Source organism: Artemia franciscana, chromosome 9 (assembly GCF_032884065.1).
Source record: "Artemia franciscana chromosome 9, ASM3288406v1, whole genome shotgun sequence".
Lineage (NCBI taxonomy): Eukaryota > Metazoa > Arthropoda > Branchiopoda > Anostraca > Artemiidae > Artemia > Artemia franciscana.
In genome coordinates this window covers 41,973,274-41,992,666 of record NC_088871.1, presented here as the reverse complement: position 1 = coordinate 41,992,666, position 19,393 = coordinate 41,973,274, and the positions used below count along the sequence as shown (strand labels likewise).

The 19,393-nt window shown below is 36.8% G+C and overlaps 1 protein-coding gene across 6 annotated transcripts in view; it reads right to left on the bottom strand.

Moving 5' to 3' along the window:
* LOC136031433 (uncharacterized) overlaps positions 1–19,393 on the bottom strand; it is a 509,032-nt gene that overhangs the window by 444,421 nt on the left and 45,218 nt on the right. The gene's annotated exons all lie outside the window — the stretch shown is intronic.

Below are 19,393 nucleotides of genomic sequence, written 5' to 3'. Positions count from 1 at the left end.
CGAGAATCATAAATTTTTACAATTGTACTTCATCAGTGATAGAAATTCTGAATTGAATGCACGTTGCGAAATTTCTCCCAACGTTGAAAGGACAATCGTTTCCCAATTGCAACATCTTTTCCACGAAAATAATAATTTAGTGCGTCTGTTCAAAACAGCCATCGATTTGATGCCTACTGATACGCATAAAATTGTTATTTCCGCTGACAAAACGCCTCCTGGCCAACATGTGCGTAGATACAATGCTCCAACTATCGACGAAGTGGCAATCGTTATGGTCGGTGATCAGTTTTTACCTCGAGATATTATTCTTCATAAGCGAAACGCTCAATTGTTAAGAATTGCTGAAACTCATCGATGCTACGATGCCCTACAATATCCTATCATTTTTTGGGATGGAGCCGACGGCTATCACTTTGATATTAAATTGATGAATCCAGCCACTAACAAAGAAATGAATAAGAAATGCAGTGCAATGCATTATTATTCCTACAGACTAATGATTCGGCAGGATGAAGAAAATTATATTTTAAAATGCCGTGAATTGTTTCACCAATTTTTCGTTGATATGTATGCTAAAATTGAATCAGAACGTTTGCTATATATCCGCCTGAATCAGACCAAGCTCAGCTCTGAACAATACATTCATTTGCGAGATGCAGTTATAAATGACGGTAATACCACAAACGTTGGAAGATTAGCAATTTTACCTTCGTCATATACTGGCAGTCCCCGTCTTATGCATGAATATGCTCAAGATGCTATTGCGTATGTTCGTCTCTATGGTCGTCCAGATTTATTTATTACATTTACATGTAATCAATCTTGGGACGAGATACTGCAGCTTTTACTTCAAGGCCAATCGGCGGTTCATAGGCATGACATTACGGCCCGTGTCTTCCGGCAAAAGTTGAAATCACTGATAAACTACATAGTAAAACTCGAAGTGTTTGGGTCAGTGCGATGCTGGATGTACTCAGTGGAATGGCAAAAACGAGGTTTGCCACACGCACATATACTAATCTGGCTACATAAAAAAATTACTTCGAACGAAATTGATGATGTGATTTCCGCTGAAATACCTGATAAAAATGTCAATAAGGGGTTACATGATATTATCTTAAAAAATATGATGCATGGACCTTGCGGTGCACTGAACGAAAATTCACCATGCATGGCCAAAGGAAGGTGCACAAAGCAATATCCTCGACTTTTAGTATCAAACACAATTACTGGCAATGATGGTTACCCACAATATAGAAGAAGATCTACTGAAGATGGCGGTAAAACAGCAATAATAAAGAAGCGTAACGGTACCACCATCGAAGTAGATAACCAGTGGGTTGTTCCATATTCCCCATTATTATCAAAAACATTTAATGCACACATAAACGTTGAATACTGTAACTCCGTAAAGGCAATCAAATACATATGTAAATACGTCAACAAAGGCAGTGACATGGCAGTTTTTGGCTTGCAGCCCGAAATCAAAGATTTCGACGAAATCGTACAATATCAGGCTGGAAGATACATAAGCAGTAATGAAGCTGTTTGGCAAATTCTTTCATTTCTGATACATGAACGTAGTCCAGCTGTTGTTCACTTAGCGGTACATTTACAGAATGGTCAATGTGTTTATTTCACGGAAACCAACGTGCAACAAAGAGCCCTGAATCCACCGGATACAACATTAACAGCTTTTTTTTCGCTTTGCAAAAATGATTCTTTTGCAAAAAAACTGCTGTATACTGAAGTGCCTTCGTATTACACGTGGAATACTAAAAATAAAGTATTTGAACGTCGAAAACAGGGTAAGTCAGTCGACGGCCAACCTACCATCTTCAAAGATACCACGATAGGAAGACTCTACACCGTTCACCCCAATCAACATGAATGCTTCTTTCTACGCCTGCTTTTGGTGAATGTACCCGGTCCGACATCCTTTGAGTATTTGAGAACTGTAAACGGTACTATACATGACACTTACCGTAGTGCATGCCAAGCTCTGAATTTATTGGAGAATGACCAACACTGGGATAACTGAATCAATGACGCGTGCGAAACGTCAACCCCAAGTCAAATTCGTGCATTGTTTGGCATCATTTTAACAACTTGCTCTCCATCAGCTCCTACAGAGTTATGGGAAAAATATAAGTCAAAAATGTCCAAAGATATACTCCATCGAAAACAGTTAGAGACGTCAGATATGACTTTTGATTTTACATCAGAAATTTATAACTACACTTTAGTTATTATAGAAGATTTGTGCGTACGTATGGCAAACAAACCTCTTCAGGATTTGGGAATGCCTTCACCTAACCGTATCGCTACTGTTCGACATGTGTAGAATTGGATCGTGAACAAAGTTATAGTACGAGTGATATATTGTCGTATGTACAAAATAACATTTCCAAGTTAACGTCGGAACAAAAAGACCTTTATGATACGATAATGCATTGTGTCGATAACAACGTTGGAGAAATTTTCTTTTTGGATGCGCCAGGAGGTACTGGTAAAACGTTTGTTATAAAACTGATTCTGGCATCAATTCGATCAAAAAATGATATAGTGTTGGCAATTGCGTCGTCCGGAATAGCCGCAACATTGCTGCCTGGTGGAAGAACTGCTTATTCCGCTTTGAAATTGCCTCTGAATTTGCATTCTACAGAAACTCCCACGTGAATTATTTCCAAATCATCTGGGATGGGTAAAGTATTGCAGCATTGCAAACTTATTATTTGGGATGAGTGCACAATGGCACACAAAAAATCGCTCGAGGCTCTGGATCAATGCTTGAAAGATTTGAGAGGGAAGTCGAAACCCTTTGGCAGCACATTAATATTGCTTGCGGGAGATTTCAGGCAAACATTACCTATAATACCTAGATCAACATCTGCAGACGAAATGAATGCTTGCCTGAAAAATTCTAATTTATGGGCACACGTAAAAATATTAAAATTAACTACAAATATGCGTGTCCGATTGTAAAACGATGACTCTGGTCAAACATTTTCAGATCAATTGCTGGCAATTGGAAACGGAAAGCTCCCAGTAGACTCAATTTCAGGACGTATACAACTACCTGCTGATTTCTGTAATTTAGTGACGTCCAAAAATGAATTGATTGAAAAAGTATTTCCGAATATTCTAAAAAATTATAAAAATAATAAATGGCTAAGTGAAAGAGCGATTCTCGCACCCAAAAATATAGACGTCCACAAAATCAACAATATTGTTTTGACCAAGATTCGAGACCAGGCAGTCCTTTACAAGTCAGTCGACACAGTTTTGGAACCAAATGAAGCGGTTAATTATCCATCTGAATTTTTAAATTCCATAGATCTTTCAGGGTTTCCACCACACGTGCTACAACTAAAAATAGGCCTACCAATAATACTTTTAAGAAATATCAACCCACCAAAGCTTTGCAATGGCACGCGACTTGTCGTAAAAAAAACAATAGAAAACCTAATAGAGGCACAATCTTGACAGGGCCTTTTGAGGGTGAGGCTGTTCTTATTCCTCTCATTCCCATGATTCCAACGGATCTGCCTTTTCAATATAAAAGATTGCAATTCCCAATTCGATTAGCATTTGCAATCGTATTTTGATTTAGTTCAACATTCCCCTCACCATTCTCTGACAGGCTAGCCTAAATATCTTTTGCCTTTTTTGAAAATGAGGGTCAAATATTCATACCTTTCTCAGGAGTATGTATTATATGTAAACAATGGATCAATTGCTCAACTTATAGCCTTTGACCTGACGGTTTTGAAGGGGTTGACATCTCCAAAGATAAAACTACTAGAACTTTCAACAATACTGAAGAAAATTAATGTATCAATATTCTCATTAGATATGTTTTGAGAAATTATGGGTGTACGGGATCTGTTGCCCTTCAATCCCTAATGACTTGTCAAAGGGTACTATAATTTACAATTTCAAATCAAAAGACCCCCTGCCAAAGTTTGTAGGGCCACCTTTACCCAAGGGCTCTGGTGATTTTTCTCAACCCTGGAGGCATCATTGCATTGTCACATCCATACCTTTCTCAACAATATGTATTATATGCAAAAAATGGATTAGTAGCTTAACTTGCAGCCTTTGCCCTGAGGGTTTTGAGGGGAGTAACATCAGCAAATGCATAATTACTGGACCTTTAAACAATTCTGAAGAAAATAAATGTATTAACATTTTGATTCGATAATTGTTTTGGGATAGGATGGGTGTAGGGGATCTGTTGCCCTCCAATCACTTTTATCTTTTTGAAAGAGCACTATAACTACCGATTTCCAATCAAAAGACCCCAAATTGAAAGGGCACTCTAACTTCTAATTTCAAATCAAAAGAGCCCCAACCGAAGTTTATACGGCCACCCATTTAAAAAAACCTTAAATACCTTCAGGGCATAACTCACAACCTTTAACCCAGGGCCCTGTGAGTTTTGTCAACCCTGGAGGCATTGTTGTATACTCTTTGGAATATTTTGAACAGATTTGCTATTAAACTGTGTCGATCAGATGCTAGTTGACAAAAAAGGGTGCACATGGGTGGGGGCTAGTTGCCTTCTATTACTTTTGGCTCTTAAAAGGGAACCACAATTTTCAATGTACCATTAAATTAGTCTCTTTTAAAGTTTATACGATGATCCAATCAATAGAAACTTGTATCCCTCAGGGCATAACTAACAACCCTTGCCACCTGGCTCTGCAGAATTGTTTCAGCCCTGAAGGCATTTTCATAAGATCTTTGGACTATTTTGAAAAAATAGCTATTTAAAACTTTCTATAGGATGCATTTAAGCAAACGAGGGAATAAGGAGGGGGAGGGATAGTTTCCCTCTAGTCACTTTTGAAGCTTTAAACGTGCACTAGAAACTGTAATTTCCAACTGAATGAGCTCTCTCTAAAGTTTATATGACCACCCCTATCATAACAACCTTACATGTTATTACTGGGCAACTATTATAACTTGTAATTCTTACCCTTGGGGTTTTTGAGTGGGGTTTTTGAGTCTATCTCAAAATTTTGATTGATTGTGTCTGGATAAACGATGGGTATGGGAGTGCTGATTGACTCTAAGTACTTTTGACTCTAAAAAAAAACACGAGAGGTTTCAATTTCAAAACAAATGATTTTGTTTTGGACCGTTACTCCTTCTGTAAAAAGTATAATGGTCAGAAAAAAATAACTAGCCCATTGTTTCCACATTGCTATTTATTTAGGCAGCGCTAACGCACTGCCTATGATACAGATTAACTGTGTGACTAATTATTACAGTCATGTATATTGGACTTCTACTTATTCTTCCACCAAGTTTCATCCTGATCTCTCCACTCTAAGTGTTTTCCAAGATTTCTGGTCCCCCCCAACTCCCCCCAACGAGACTGGATCCGGTCGGGATTTAAATAAAAAATGTGATTTACGAGGCCCATCTAAATATGATATTTCACTAAGATCCGATCACTCCTTCTTAAGCTAAAAATAACTAATATTTTCTTATTCTTTAGAATTAATCCTCTCCCCCTAAATTCTCCCAAAGAGAGCAGATCCATTTCGTTTATGTCAATCATTTATCTAGGACTTGTGCTTATATTTCCCACCAAGTTTCATCCTGGTCCCTCAACTCTAAGCGTTTTCCAAGATTTTAGGTTTACCCCTCCAACTCCCCCTTATGTCACCAGATCCAATCGGGATTTAGAATGACAGCTCTGAGATACGATATACTTCTAAATATCAAATTTCATTAACATCCAATCACTTGTTCGTAAGCTAAAAATACTTTTTCCAAATATTTTTTATAATTTTTTTCAAATTAACTTTCTCTCGCTCCCCCTCCCCCAAGATAATTAAATCAGAGAAATGACTATTTTTAATTTAATCTTGTCTGGTCCCTGATAAGTCTGCAAAATTGTATCGCCCTAGATGATCTGAAAGTGCCTAGACTAGGAAAACTAGGACAGACAGACCGACAGACCGACAGAATTTGCGATCACTATATGTCACTTGGTAAAAACTAAGTGCCATAAAGAAGTTGTTTTTTAAACATGAGCTAAGAGCTCATATAGCACTTGTGACGAGGTCGGAAGAGCCAAGATCTCATATAGTATGAGCTCTTGCAAAATTCTAAGAATCAATAGATTGCTTTAAAAGGAATATCAGAGGCTTAATCCCGGTCAGGATTATAATAAGAGCTCTGAGTCACGACGTCCTTCTAAATATCAAAATTAATTACGATCCGATTACCCCTCGTAAGTTAAAAATACCTCAATTTTTCTAATTTTTCCAAATTAACAACCCCCAGCTCCCCCAAAGAGAACGGATCCGTACCAATTATATAAATCTCGTATCTTTAACTTGTGCTTATTCTTCCCATCAAGTTTCATCACGATCTCTCCACTCTAAGCGTTTTCTAAGATTTCTGGTTTCCGAGATTTCTGTTTCCCCCTCCAATCCTCCATGTCCCCGGATCCGATTCGAATTGAAAATGGAGCATCTGAGACATAAGATTCTTCTATATATCAAGTTTCATTAGGATCCGATCACCCATTCGTAAGAAACCTTGATTTTCATGTTTTCCAACAATTAGGGCCTCCCCCTCCATCTCCCTTGAATGTTACCAGATCTGGTCAGGATTTAATTTGATAGTTCTAAAGCACAAGATCCTTCTAGATACCAAATTTCAATAAGATCTGATCACCCGTTTGTAAGTTACAAATACCTCATTTTTCTAATTTTTCTGAATTACTCCTCCCCCCCCCCCCAACTCCACCAAAAAGAGTGGATCCGGTTATGTCAGTCACCTATCTTGGACTTGTGCTTATTCTTTCCACCAGGTTTCATCCTGATCTCTCCGCTTTAAGCGTTTTCCAAGATTTCCGGTCCCCCCCCCCTTATTGACACTTGATCCAGTCGGGATTTAAAATAAGAGATCTGGGTTTCAAGGTCCTTCTAAATATGAAATTTATTTAAGGTTCGATCACTTCTTCGTAAGTTAAAAATACTTCATTTTTTCTATATTTTTTCAATTAACCCTCCCCCCCACTCCCCCAAATAGAGCAGATCCATTCCGGTTATGTCAATCCCGTATCTACGACATGTGCTTATTTTTCCCACCAAGTTTCATCCTGATCCCTCCTCTCTAAGCATTTTCCAAGATTTTATGTTCCGTCCCCCCTCCAACTTCATACGATCCAGTTGGGATTTAATTAAAGAGCTCTGAGACATGATATTCTTCCAAACATCAAATTTCCTTAAAATCTGATCACTCCTTCGTAAGTTAAAAATACCTCATTTTTCTAATTTTTCATAATTAACCCCCCCCCCCAACTCCCCCAAAGAGAGCGGATCCGTTCCGGTTATGTCAATCACACATCTAGGACTTGTGCTTATTTTTCCACAAAGCTTCATTCCAATCCCTCCACCAAGCGTTTTCCAAGATTTTAGGTTCCCTCCACAATCCCCCCCCAATGTCACTGGATCCAGTCGGGATTTTAAACAAGAGCCCTGAGACACGATATCCTTCCAAACTTTAAATTTCATTAAGGTCTGATCTCTCTCTCTTAAGAAAAAAATACCTCATTTTTTCTAATTATTTGGGCTTAACACCCCCCCCCCCGTTCTAGTTATGTAAGATGCGTTCTAGTTATGTCAATAGCGTATCTAAGACTTCTGCTTATTTTTCCACCAAGTTTCATCCCGATCCCTCCACTCTAAGTGTTTTCCAAGATTTTAGGTTCCCCCTCCAACTTCCCCCAATGTCACTGGATCCAGTCAGGATTTCAAATAAGAGCTCTGAGACACGATATCCTTACAAACTTCAAATTTCATTAAGGTCTGATCTCTCTTTCTTAAGTTAAAAATACCTCATTTTTTCTAATTTTTTAGAATTAAACCCCCCCCCCCCAGCTCCCCCAAACAGAGCAGATGCGTTCCGGTTATGTGAATAGCGTATCTAAGACTTCTGCTTATTTTTTCCACCAGGTTTCATCCCGATCCCTCCACTCTATGCATTTTCTAAGATTTTCAATTCCCCCCCCCCAAACTTCCCCTTCATAGGATCCAGTTGGGATTTAATATAAGAGCTCTGAGACATGATATCCTTCCAAACAGCAAATTTCATTAGGATCCGATCACTCCTTCGTAAGTTAAAAATACCTCATTTTTTTTTATTTTTAAGAATTAACTCTCGCCCCCCCCCCCAACTTCCCCAAAGAGAGCGTATCCATTCCAGTTATTTCAATCAGGTATCTAGGATTTGTGCTTATTTTTCCCATCAAGTTTCATCCCGATCCCTTCACTCTAAGCGTTGTCCAAGATTTTAGGTCCCCCTCCCCCTCAATTCCCCCCAATGTCGCCAGATCCAGTCAGAATTTAAAATAAGAGCTCTGAGACACGATACTCTTCCAAACTTCAAATTTCATTAAGATCTGATCTCTCTTTCTTAAGTTAAAAATACCTCATTTTTTCTAATTTTTCAGAATTAACCCTCCCCCCCCCCCAACTCCCCCAAACAGAGCATATCCATTCCGGTTATGTCAATAACGTATCTAAAACTTCTGCTTATTTTTCCCACCAAGTTTCATCCCTATCCCTCCACTCTAAGTGTTTTCCAAGATTTTAGGTTCCCCCCTCCAACTCCCCCCTTTGTCACCGGATCTGGTCGGGATGTAAAATAAGAGCTCTGAGACATGATATCCTTCCAAACATCAAATTTCATTAAGATCCCATGACCTTTTCGTAAGTCGAAAATGCTTTATTTTTTATTATTTCCGAATTAACCGGCCCCCCACTCCCCGCCAGATGGTCAAATAGGGACAAAGACCATTTCTAATTTAATCTGGTCCGGTCCCTGATGCGCCTTCCAAATTTCATCGTCTTAGCTTACCTAGAAGTGCCTAAAGTAGCGAAACCGGGACAGACGGACAGGCCGACAGAATTTGCAATCGCCATATGTCACTTGGTTAATACCAAGTGCCATAAAAATAGTAAGGAATGTATTTAAAACTTAAAAGGACCAAAAGGTATTCTGTATATGAGAAAGAATTCACCCTCCTGTGGTTCCTTACAGTAATTAAAAGTCACCAATATTTTTTTTTTTTTTTTTGCAGATAGTCACAGTGGATAGACTACTTTATTGGCATCACTTGTTGCTGAATAAAGCACAAAGTAATGTACTTTTCTTTGCTCCATGAATGTTATTTTTCTTTTTTATCTGGTTAATTCTTACTCATAACTTTTCGAATATAATTCGAAAGCGAAACCAAAAACTACTTTAAACCGTTTTGTAAATCCACATCTTAATTGCCATTATCTAGGCTACTGATAGGGCAAACATCAAACTGAAGAACTATAACTGCTAACCGCCAGATAAAATTAAGAATCACAAGTCACTTTACAGAGTATTTTTTTCCTTTGCATAAAAATTGAACTTGGATATTTTGATCTTATCTACTATTATGGGTACTATAGCCATCCCTATTTATAGCCGCTGCAGATACTACCGGTCACACTGTCTATGGCAATTACAGGTAATGTAATCACCCCTATCTGTAGCTACTACAGGCATTATGGTCACCCCTATCTGTAGCCATTATAGGTACTATGGTCACCTCTATCTGTATCCATAATACGTTTCAAAGGTCATTCCTATCCTTAGCCATTACAGGTACTATGGTTACCCCTATCTGAAGTCAATACAGGTAGAACGGTCACCTATACCTCTAACCATTATAGGTACTATGGTCACTCCTATCTGTAGCCTAACTCTATCTGCAAATTGAATGGAGTGTAAGTTTACAAAATACGGGGTAAAAAACAGTTTTTATTCTAGAAGATTTGCCATATAAAATTTAACTCAGAGGAAATGCTGTCAAGAATAGCTTGTACTATGTCGCAGTATACCATATAGATACATTGAAAATGGGGCTTAGCGGTCCTTGAAACAATGCTTAGGTACGCCATGGAGGGAGTAACCCCCTGAAAAGTTGCCAGTATAGCTACACTAGTACTATCTCCGTCCCAAAAAGGCCTATATAGGTACTCTGTTCAAAGAAAGCAAGAGACCTCTTGAAAATTGATGAGGATACACCTCAACCTTTCTACTACCAAGGGTGAACCTACTTCTTCAATATAATGGTAAAAGCAAAACATAACAGTAAAATATTAATTGATAAACTACTATCGTATATTATTTATATTCTATTAATATTATAATATTTTCAAATATAAATATATTTTTGTATTCAAATTTTAAGAACAAAAAAATTTAATAAGAACAAAAGCTGTTCCCTTCTTTCTTGACATGATTTAGAAGTTTTAACAGGAAGCACATTTAAAGTCATGAATTCTGGATATCTAAGCTTAAAAACTGTTTTTTTGTCTGCTATCAAAACCATTTCTAAAGATGACCTGCTTTTACCAACCCAATCACCACTCCAGAGTAGATGCTTAGAAATTGGAACTTGTGAAAAAATGTTGTGACTCAAAAACTTGTTATGCTTTTTATTAGTTCAATGCTTCTTATACACAAGAAACAGCCAGTTTCTAAAAAATGTGGGATTGTCTATATCCCAGAAATTGAACTATCTTGTGAGCCTAAATTTCATATCCACTGATGAATCCTACTATATACACTTGAGTCACAAAAATTACCAACTTTCAATTCTTCTTTTGAATTTTCTTGAGGTAAACTACCACAAGTTTCATTGGGCGTTTTGAACACAGTGGTGTCTTTGGGTGTATCTCTCTGACCTTCAAAGTGACTATTACGAGCACCGCCTCGACCTCTTACCCTTCTGCCCCTCTTTGAACCATTTGTTAATAAAAATCTTTCGCGACCTATCAATGAAAAAAAAACAATTCATCAATAGCAGTAGCAGAATATTGAGACCTCTCTAAACATTGTGAAGTATTCTCTTCATTAAGGTATAAATTCTATAACAGTGTTTTATTAGTTCCTTCTAAAATTCAACAAAATAGATTTTTTCAACCGAAAGTAAAACTTAATGTCAAAATAAATTATTTGTATACAACGGAGAGAACCCTTTTCACAAGCCTCTCTTCTTACGTTACAATTTTTAAAGCTCTTTAAAACTACTTTTTATTTGATTAAACATCCCTTATTTTTGACTTGTCTGTCTCTAAGTATTGTGACTAAAAATAAAACATTGCAATAAATAATGAGGCTTAAGATGAGAGACCAACCGTCATATATGGAATAATTTCTGTTCGTTTTAAGTTTTAATGCTGCTACTTGCGATCAGCTGAAAAACAAAAACACTTTAGCTATTTTTTAATCGGTTTTCAAATCACACCTAGAAATCTCCTCCCTCATCGTGTACAACCTCTTCAAGAACATTCTACCCAGAAGTCTTCCTCCTGTTGTAAATAGTAGTATAATATTAATGACTACAAGCGGTAATTTTTTTTTCTTTGTTAAGGAAATCACGTATCTAGCACTGTTGCTTATTCTTCCTATCAAGTTTCATTCTGATCTCTCAACTCTAAGCGTTTTCCAAGATCTCTGGTCCTCCCTACTCCCCCAGTGACACTGGATCTGGTCGATATTTAAAATAAGAGATCTGAGTTACAAGGTCCTTCTAAATATGAAATTTCATTTAGACCCAATCGCTCCTTCGTAAGGTGAAAATACCTAATTTTTTTCTAATTTTTCAGAATTAACCCTCTTCCAGCTCCCCCAAAGAGAGCAGATTCGTTCCAACTATGTCAATCACCTATCTAAGACTTATGTTTATTTTTCTCATCAAGTATCATCCCGATTCCTCCACTCTAAGTGTTTTCCAAGATTTCAAGTTTCCCCCTCTAACTCCCCCGAATGTCACTGGATCCGGTCGGGTTTAAAATAAGAGCTCTGAGACAAGACAAAACTTCTAAATATCAAATTTCATTTACATCCGATCACCCGTTCGTAAGTTAAAATTACCTATTTTTTTTATTTTTCTGAATTAACCGTCCCCCCACTCTCTCCAGATTGTCGTATCAGGGAAAAGACTTTTTGGTCTTGTCCCTTATATGCCTGAGAAAACTCATCGTTCCAACTTATCTGGAAGTGGCTAAACTAGCAAAACCGAGACCGACAGACAGACCGAAAGAACGAAAGAATTTTCGATCGCTATATGTCAATTGGTAGGTACCAAGTGCTATAAAAACAAGTTTTATTTCTGAAAGAAAAGAGCGACATTAAAACTTAAAACGAACAGAAATTACTCCGTATATGTAAGGGGATGTTCCCTCCTCAACGCCCCGCTCTTTACGCTATCAAACTAATTCTTTCTTTCAACTCTACTTTTTAAAACAGTAAAAAACTTTAGCGAAAAGAGCGATGCGTTGAGGAGTGAATAGCCCCTTTCATATACAAAGTAATTTCTGTTCGTTTTAAGTTTTAATGTCGCTCCTTACTTTCAGTTAAAAAAAACTCTTTTTTTATCTAATTTCTGAACATTTTTGAATTAATGCATGTTTTGATTTGGGCTCTCTGTACATGAATAATTAAAATGAGATATGCATATTAATTTTTTGTTTTGGCCAAACGGTTTTCTCTTGGTTTTAATCAGACGGTTTTGAGAAAAAAGAGGTGGGGGAGGAGGCCTAGTTGCCCTCCAATCTTTTGGTTACTTAAAAAGGCAACTAGAACTTTTAATTTTTACAAACGTTTTTATTAGTAAAAAAAACACGTAACTTACAAATTAACTTACGTAACGAACTTCTATATTCGTATATTTTTATTACGTATATGAGAGGTTTCCCCTTTGTTAATACCTCGCTCTTTACGCTAAAGATTAAATTTTGTCCCAATTCTTTAAGTATGACCCTGTAATAAAAAAAACAATACTTCAGCGTAAATTGCGAGGTATTTAGGAGGAGATGAACCCTTCATATGCTTAATAATTTCTTTTCGTTTTAAGTTTTAATTTTGCACCTTACTTTCAGTAATTATATTTATTTTTTCATTGCTTTTGTTTCAAATAATACTAGAAAATCCTGTGCCCCCTTCATGGAAATCCTCTTCTCCCATGAAAAATTCCTCCATGGAAAGATCCTCCCGCGTAAACCCCACAAAATTTTGATCCTTTGATTTTGGGAAAAAATTAGTGTGGGAGGGAGCCTAAGTGCCCTCCAAATTTTTGGAAACTTAAAAAGGGCACTAGAACTATTAATTTCCGTTTGGATGAGCCCTCTTGTGACATTCTAGGACCACTGGGTCAATACAATCACCCTTGGGGAAAAAGAAAAAAAAAACAAATAGGAGATTGAAACTTCTGCAGCTAGGTCCTCTGATACGCTGAATACGATGGTGGGATTTTCGTTAATTTTACGACTTTTAGGGGATGTCTCCCCCTATTTTCCAAAATAAGGCAAATTTTCTCAGGCTCGTAACTTTAGATGGTAAAGACGAAATTCGATTAAACTTATATATTTATAATTAAGCTGATTCTTTTGATGTATCTATTAACATCAAAATTCCGTTTTTTTTTTTAGTTTCGTTTACTATTGAGCCGGTTCGCTTGTTGCTACATATTCGTTACCATGAACTGTTTGATGACCCCTGAATCATAAAGGCCGTAAAATAAGGCATTGTAGAGGTTTTGTGGAGGAGAAAAACCTTCCTATATGCGTTTTAATGTCTGTTCGTTTTATTTTTTACTGCTGCTCCTTACTCCCAGTTGAATAACTGTTTTTTATTTATTTTCCCATTGTTTTTTTAATAATAATAGAAATTCCTGCGGCCTCTTCATACAAATTCTCTTCCCTCGTGATGAGTTATTCCATGGAAAAATCCTCCCACGTAACCCCCTCCCCCCTCCACCCGCAGCCCAACGCGTAAAAGTCCCCTGAAAATGTCTCTGCACTTCCCAAAAACCATTACTATATGTAAACAACAGTCAAAGTTTGTAACTCGCAGCCCCTTCCCCAGAGACTCTGGGGCATTAAGCGGTCCCTAATGACATAGTTATTATTTTTTTTATTTTGCTGAACAAAATGGCTTTCTCAAAAAACTCGATCTGGTTACTTTTGGAAAAGAATGAGCGTGGAAGAGGGCCTAGGTGCCCTCTAATTTTTTGATCACTTGAAAATGGGACTAGAACTTTTAATTTTCGTTAGGATGAGCCCTCTTGTGACATTCTAGGACCACTAGGTCAATACAATCACCGCTGGGGAAAAGAAAAATAAAACAAATATACACGCACCGATGATCTGTCTTCTGGCAAAAAATACGAAATCCCATATTTTTGTAGATAGGAGATTGAAACCTTTACAGCTGGGTTCTCGGATACACTGAATCCAATGGTGTGATTTTCGTCAAGATTTTACGACTTTTAGGGGATGTATCCCCCTATTTTCCAAAATAATGCAAATTTTCTCAGGCTCGTAACTTTAGATGGTAAAGACTAAATTCGATGAAACTTATATATTTAAAATTAGCATAAAAATCTTATTCTGTTTATGTATCTATTAGGATCTAAATTCCGTTTTTTAGAGTTTCGTTTACTATTTAGCCGGGTCGCTCGTTACTACGTATTCGTTACCACGATATGTTTGATGACCCCTTAATCATAAAGGCCGTAAAATAGGCCATTGTGGAGGTTTGGTGGAGGAAAAAACCCTCTTATATGCATTATAATGTCTGTTTGTTGTATTTTTTAATGCTGCTCATTATTTCCAGTTGAAAAAAACAACTTTTTTTTTCTCATTGTTTGTTTGAATAATACTAGAAATTCCTGTGGCCTCTTTATACAGATTCTCTTCCGTCTTGATGAGTTCCTCCATGGAAAGGTCCTCCCAAGTAACCCCCTCCCCCGAACCACCCGCATCCCAACGCGAAAACGTCCCCTGAATATGTCTGTACACTTCCCAACAACCATTACTATATGTAAACAATAGATAAGGTTTATATAACTCGCAGCCCCTCCCCCGGGGACTATAGGGCATTAAGTCGTCCCCAATGACATAGTTATTAATTTTTTTACTATTCTGAACAAAATAGCTATCTCAAAATTTAGATCTGGTGACTGTTGGAAAAGAATGAGCGTGGGAGGGGGCCTAGGTGCCCTCTATTTTTTTAGTCACTTGAAAAGGGCACTAGAGCTTTTAATTTCCGTTAGAGTGAGCCCTCTTTCGATATTCTAGGACCACTTGGTCAATACAATCACCGCTGCGGAAAAGAAAAAAAATAAAAAATAAACATAGATCCGTGATCTGTCCATCTGACAAAAAAATAAGAAATTCCATATTTTTGTAGATAGGAGTTTGAAACTTCTACAGCTGGGCTCTCTGATACGTTGAATGCAATGATGTGATTCTCGTTAAGATTTTGTGGCTTCTGGGGAATGTTTCCCCCTATTTTCTAAAATAGGGCAAATTTCATCAGGCTCGTAACTTTTGATGAGTAAAACTAAACCAGATGAAACCTAATTATTTAAAATTTGCATTAAAATTTGATTCTTCTGATGTAACTATCGGTATCAAAATTCTGTTTTTTAGAGTTTCGGTTATCATTGAGCCGGGTCGCTCCTTTCTAGTTGTGTTGCGAGAGCAACACTTTGGTTTTGTCCCGTTTTTTTTTCTATGCCGCCGATCTCAGCTTATTCCTGGAAACTGGTAAGGGTCTAACCTGTGCGGTTTTTACAGAAAGTGATGAACACCATTGCAGATTTTTATCTGCAATTTAAGTACAAATCTGCTGTTAGGCTACAGTCAACTTCAGTGATGAGGGGCATGCAACTATGCTAGTTGGTATACCCATTTATTTGTTTCCGGTGAACTTGATGCCTATCACGGGAGAGGGACTTATAAGTAAGAATCGGTTCACTTCGGGCGAGAAACGGCTGTTAGCTCATAATCATCTTCGGCAATAAGGTGTTTGCCACTTTTGCTAGTTGGTGTACCTATTATTTGTTTCCGGTGTATTTGATGGTTGAACCAATTTGGTTCCGGTGGTAAGACATGTAGAGGATTTGTAAATAATAATCGGCTGTTGGGCTACAATGATCTTCAGCAATGAGGGGTTTGCAACTTTTGCTAGTTCATGTACCAATTTATTCGTTTCCGGTGAACTTGATGTCCATCACGGGAGAAGGAATTGTAAGTAAGAATCTGTTCACTTTGTGCTGTGCAAATTGGTGCACATTGTATTCGATCTCTTTAAATCTGAAACAACTAAGTGTTTACGGAACGGGTACAAACGATAATGTAAAACAATGAGGTATTTTCGTAATAATTAGTGTCGCCTATGGTATTTTCATCCTGAAAAGTTATGGATAGCTTTATAATACCAACTTGATTATATAAGATATTGTCCAAGTTTTCATCCCTCACAATGTCTATGATTGAAAAGGATAAAGTTCAACTGACTGCAAAGTCAATTTAGTCCCTTCTTTCGATACTATTTTGTTGTTGTTTTTTCAACGCTGAGGAATAGCCTTTGAAAATGTGATTACTGATCGATAGCGAAGAAACAAAACGAAAGTGTTGCTCTCGCAAAACTTGAGTCGGCGAAGCCGAACAAAGGTTGCCGCAACACTTCACGTTGCCCGGGCAACGTAGGTCTAGTTTTTACTGTTTTTGCTATTACCATTATGATTTGCAGCGTGAACAAAGCTATAATTTCAATTTCCTATATCATTTAGTTTTTGTGAATAAAGTTTAAATATACTTTTTTACTAAGATTTTCTTTTTTTGGAGCTGGGATTCAAAAAGATTATTACATTTCATTTTCAACTAACAAACAATTCGTGGTAACGAACTGTAGTAAGGAGCGACCCGGCTCAATAGTAAACGAATCTCTAAAAAACGAAAATTTGATACTAATAGATACATCAAAAGAATTGCATTTTTATGATGATTTATAAATATATAAGTTTACTCAAATTTAGTCTTACCCATCAAAATTTAAGAGCCTGAGAAAGTCATAGAATCTGAACGAAAATCACATCATCGCATTCAGTATATCAGAGAACCCTACTGTAAAAGTTTCAAGCTGTTATCTATAAAAATTTAGAATTTTATATTTTTTGCCAGAAGATCGATCATGGGTGCGTATTTATTTGTTTATTTGTTGTTTTTTTTCCCAGGGATGATCTTATCGACCCAGTGGTGCTAGAATGTCACTAGAGGGCTCATTCTAACGCTCTAAAATTTCTAGTGCTTTTTTTAAGTGACCGAAAAAACTGGAGTGCACCTAAGCCCCCTCCCACGCTCATTTTTTCCCAAAATCAACAGACCAAATTTTGAGATAGCCATTTTGTTCAGCATAGTCAAAAACCCTAATAACAATGTCTTTAGGGACGACTTACTCCCTCAATGTCCAAGGGGGAGGGGCTGCAAGTTACAAAAATTTGACCAGTGTTTAGGTATATTAATGTTTATTGGGAAGCGTACAGAAGTTTTCAGGGGGTGTTTTTTTTTGTTGGGAGGGAGAGTGATTGAGGTGAGGAGGTTACGTGGGAGGATCTTTCCATGGAGGAATTTGTCATGAGATTAGATAGTTTCCACGAAGGGAGCGCAGGATACTCTAGCACTATTTAAAACAAAAACACAACAATTAAAAATAAATATGGAAAGGTTTTTTCAACTGAAAGTAAGGAGCGGCATTAAAACTTAAAACGAACAGAAATTATTAAGCATATGTGGGGTTCATGTCCTCCTAAATACCTCACTCTTTACGCTAAGTATTTTTAGTAATTATCACCTATTTATTCTACGGCCTTTATGATTCAGGGGTCATTGGTATAGAATTGGGACAAAATTTAAGCTTTAGTTTAAAGAGTGAGGTATTAATGAGGGGGCAAACCTCTTCATATACATGATAAAAATATACGCATATAGAAGTTCGTTATGTAATTTAATTTGCAATTTACGTATATTTTCTACAAGTAAATACGTTCGTATAAAATTAAAAGTTCTAGTTGCCTTTTTAAGTAACAAAAAGATTGGGGGGCAGCTAGTCCTCTCTCACCCCTTTTTCCTCAAAATCTTCCGATCAAAACTAAGAGAATGCCATTTAGTCAAAAAAAAAAATAATATGCAAATTTCATATTAATTATTCATGTGCGGACAGCCAAAATTAAAAAATATATTAATTCAAAAACGTTCAAAAATTAAATGAAAAGAAACAAGTTTTTTAACTGAAAGTAAGCAGCGACATTAAAACTTAAGACGAGCAGAAATTACTCCGTATATTAAATGGGCTTTTCCCTCCTCAACACCCCGCTATATACGCTAAAGTTTTTTACTATTTTAAAAAGTAAATTTGAGAGAAAGAGTCAAACTTTAGCGTAGAGAGCGGTTTGTTGAGGAGGGAAAAGCCACTTTAGTATACGGAATAATTTCTGTTCGTTTTAGGTTTTAATGTCGCTCCTTACATTCAGTTACAAACCTTGGTTTTTTCATTTAATTCGCATAGAATAATGCCAGCATTTTATTCTGATTAAATAAAACAAAAAACAGTTTTAAACCTAGGTTACATTGTGCTAAAGGATTTAAGTTAAATTAATTTGACATTGGCAAGCACCGCGCACGGGCCTTACCAAAACTTTTTTTTATTTAATCAGAATAGAATAGAGGTATTATTTTGTGTGAAGAGTTGAATCTTGTTTTGTCAGGATCTTTTTGAATCCCAGTTAAAAAAAAAGTCGGCAGACAGTAAAAACAAGTTTTACTGTCTGCTGCAGTCACTCTGAAGAATTAGACTAATGGAGATAAACTGGCGTATAGTTCTTTTTATCTTCGTAAAGGTTATCTGACTGCTGTATTTTATTTCTGGTTCTGAGTTTACCTTTGACATATACATAAATCATTTTTGAAGAAAAATGCACAAGTCGCACTTTTTGGCCCACACCGGGGGCCAACTATCATGGTCTTTGGCCAACAAAACAAGTTCTGTCTCTCCTCAATATTTCCATACCTATATGGGGCTTCACCCATCACCCTATTTCAGACGCTTTTGGCCCACAAAATCATTTCATTTTTCTTTTACTTGTCGTTAAACTTTTTTTTTCCAAATTCCCACACTAATGTAAAACAAGGATATTTAGTACCCCATTAAGGTTTAGCTCTTACGTCTTTTTAAATAATAAAAAAAAATTTAAATTAATTTTTTTAAATAATAAAGGAGTGATATTAAGACTTAAAACGAACAAAAATTACTCCGTATATGATAGGGGCTGTTCCCCTCCTCAAAACCCCACTCTTTATGATAAAGTTTGACCCTTTTTTCTCAACTCTGCTTTTCAAAACAGTAAAAAACTAAGGCTCTGTTCCTTTAAGTTTTGGTTACTATTGAGCCGCATCGCTCCTTAATTACAATTCGTTACGAGGAACTGTTTGAAAACTTATGTGACTTGTAGCCTGTTATAACCAAACACACTCTTTTT